This window comes from Octopus bimaculoides, chromosome 11 (assembly GCF_001194135.2).
Source record: "Octopus bimaculoides isolate UCB-OBI-ISO-001 chromosome 11, ASM119413v2, whole genome shotgun sequence".
Lineage (NCBI taxonomy): Eukaryota > Metazoa > Mollusca > Cephalopoda > Octopoda > Octopodidae > Octopus > Octopus bimaculoides.
Window position 1 is genome coordinate 76725045 of NC_068991.1, and position 3750 is coordinate 76728794.

Consider the following 3750-nt stretch of genomic DNA (forward strand, 5'->3'; position numbering starts at 1 on the left):
AATACATAAAAGTAAAAGAAAGCACATTTCGCCATCAACTTAACCTTATTCCGATCAGATTATAGCAGCCTGGTCTAAACAGCATTTAAGTAATAATAATAATAATAATAATAATAATAATAATAATAATAATAATAATAATAATAATAATAATAATAATTATTATTATTATTATTATTATAATAATAATAAGATGATGAAAGTAGTGTTTAATAAATGTATCGACACAACATACATTTTCTTAAGACTACTTAATATTTTGTATTGAAAATGCTTGGAATGGATGTACCCAAAGAGAATTGAGTATGAAGGTAAGATCGATATTAATGGTTTTAATGTTTTATTGCGGTTAAGACAATAAAAAAATTCTTTATTTAAAAGTTGAAGATTTCTCTGTTATTCTACTAAAGCACTGGCGACTTTGTGCTATCAAAGATGATATCGATTTATTAAAAGTTATTTATTAAAAGTTATTCATATTTATGACCTGTGTCAAGAAATGCAAAAAGAAAAAGGCTATGGAATTTATTGGCCGCAGTATACTTACTTTGGTTCATATGTGAATGATATGGCCGACGAAAACCCTCCGAACATCTCCGTCTTTGAAAGAGAGATGAATTCTTGGACCTCCTCTCTGTAGTTCAATTATCTCATGAAATATTATGCAAACAGTAAATATGTATGCTTAATTTAGCGGAACAGCAAAGCAAGATTATATACATACATACATACATATATATATATATATATATATATATATATATATAGAGAGAGAGAGAGAGAGAGAGAGAGAGAGAGAGAGAGAGAGATAAACAGATAGACAGGCAGATAGACAGATATATACATACATATATACATGCATGCATACATACATATATACATACATACGTACGTAAGTACATACATACATACATACAAACATACATACATACATACATACATACATACATATATCAGGTCATCCCATAAGTTCTGTCCGATTTTACCTTTTTTAAAATTGAATGAAATTTAATAGTATTCTAGAATGTCTAATGGAATTAAAAATTATTTTTATGCATTGGTGTACATTTAAATTAATTTAAAATTATTTTACAGAATAATAGGATGTATTTTACAGAATAATAATGTATGTATGTATGTATGTATGTATGTATGTATCATGTATGTATGTATATATGTGTATGTATGTATTTAATGCATTTACTGAGTGCAATAATTTTCAGCTTTGTTAAAATTGAAGATTTTCATGAATTTAAGCTCTTCTAATAATGAGTACCTCGATTTTAATTGGTTAATTACTGCACCTATAATTTTGTTATATGTATGTATGCATGTTTGTATGTATGTATTTACGTATGTATGCATATATGTATACATGCATGCATGTGTGTATGCATGCATGTAAGTATTATGTATAGATGCATGCATGAATACAACCAAGTTTAATTTGATGTTAGATACTTCTTGCTACGCATAATTTTGCTTCTACAATCATGGCTAACACTGAAAACAATACCATTGATACCGAAAATAGCAGCTTTACACCAAAATCAGTGAGCTAACTAAGGCGAGTGTAGACATTCTTCTACGTCACTTTACATTTAAATCAAGATTTATTCCGATGCTACCAAAAAAGTGTGAAAATTCTTTTACTAGGTATATTCAGTAAAAGAATTTACTGGAAATAAAGCAGTTAAAGAATTACTGGAACGAAATTCACTCATATCCAACATTTCAAAAGTAAACAGTTTCGCCATCATGCATCTTCATTCCCCCCCCCAAAAAAAATAGCTGTCAGCGACAGTAATTTTTATTTAAACTCTTGTGATGTTGACCGATTTTCAAAAGACGTCTAAGATCAACAAAAGATGTTGAAAGTCTTTTCTTTCTAGTCGTAATTCTTTTGTAGATTTTGATTCAATGCCAAAAAAACCACCCCACAGAGGCAGTTGTAGGATGAATTGTGAAAATCAAGCTACAAAGATTGAAGAGTTCTTGCATGGCATCAATAAGATCATTGATATAAATGTGATGTATTAAACTACATACAATTTGCTTTTTAAAATTTTCCATTGAATATATAACATTTAGTTAATTCAGTAAACGAAAGTCACTAAAAACTACCATATGTTGTTTTTTAATGAACCTAATGCGTTTACTGGGTGCAATAATTTTCGGCTTTGTTAAAATTGGAAATTTCCATGAATTTAAGCTTTTCTAATGATGAGTACCTTGATTTTAATTGGTTATCTATTGCACCTATGATTTTGTTATAGCGTATTCTATAATGTTGTTGTGGGTCAATAAACTTATCCCTGGATTCTTAATTTGAACCACTGTATCAATACCATATTTTCTCTACAGCATTCCACAAAACAGAAAAACTGTCCACTTTAATTTCGTGCACGTTTCTAGTTTTATCTGCTCTTCACAATACAGAGTATCAAGACTTTTACTTTAAATAACGTTACATATGACATCAGGAAAGGAAAATAAAGCCAAGAAGTTACAGAAGAATTCTTTTGTAGAATTTATAGTTGTCGCACCTCATGCTTCAGACTTTTCAATAATGTCTTCAGAAAGGTTGATCAGGAAATTGCAATTTTCTTTTGTAGTATTAATGAGACGTGAATAGTAATTCCAACTAGTTGCTGCTGTTTTGAGAATTCTTTTTTAAACAATGCTATATAACGCATTGGCATTATTAAATGAGTTCGTAAAAAACATACCCAGTCCGTTGATTGCAGAAAAAACATGTTGCATCCTTTTATAGTAGAGGATGTTTGAGAAGGAACTGAATTTAGTTAACCGCAACCTATTTAATTATCCAGCCATTGTAACAGCACCGCTCTGTGCCATCAATTTGTTTTCACACTTCTACATTTCAATGTATTTAAAAACCTATTCGGATAAAATGTTGGCTGAACGGTCTGCACTGACGTCTAACAACGTTAAAGACAGATAGATAGATTTTTTAGACACGCAAATCTTTTGTAACAAGACACAAAGCTATTGACAATTGCAAATAGTTCGATACCTCGGACATTTCATCTATCAGAATAGCAACAACTTTAGCCTGCTTAACTTAATTTTTTATTTCATTCAACATTACTTTTCGAATAGCATCAATTAAATGAATTTTGAAACTTGTTTGAGAGACCCAAGCAAAATAAGGGTATATCATCTATTATTTTTTCTTGGGTCAGTTTTTCATCATATTTACTGACTAACTATAAGAGTTCTTCGTAATTCCCACGACTTGCGGATGCTTAGGATTAAAATTGACCCAGCGACCTAAAAGACTGCATCGTCCAATCTTCAAAGAATTATTGCGTTGCATTTAATTTCAATGTTATTGTTGGTTCTGTCTTTTATTTGCATCTAGTTGTAACTCTGTGCGAACATTTGTACATATTTGAAGGTAAAGATTTTATGTCTGTGAGAACGCTCATGTCTTATGGTGGTCATATGTAAAATATTTAAATCATTGTAACCTTTATCTTTCCAAACAGTTTGTTTTTCTAAACTAAACAGCAAACATGACTAGCAAAATAATTTGTTATTTCTCTAAGTACTTCTAGTTAACCATTTCTTCTTGTATATAAATTAGTTTGATGAAACTTTGCAAATAAGGTTATTTCAGCGTTGGTTTTCCATCGTTTAAAGTTAATTGTTTGCCTTCAAAGATTTTACTTATTTTTCTTTTGAAAAACATTTTTGTCTTTGTTTTTGGGGATTTTTTTTTTTTTT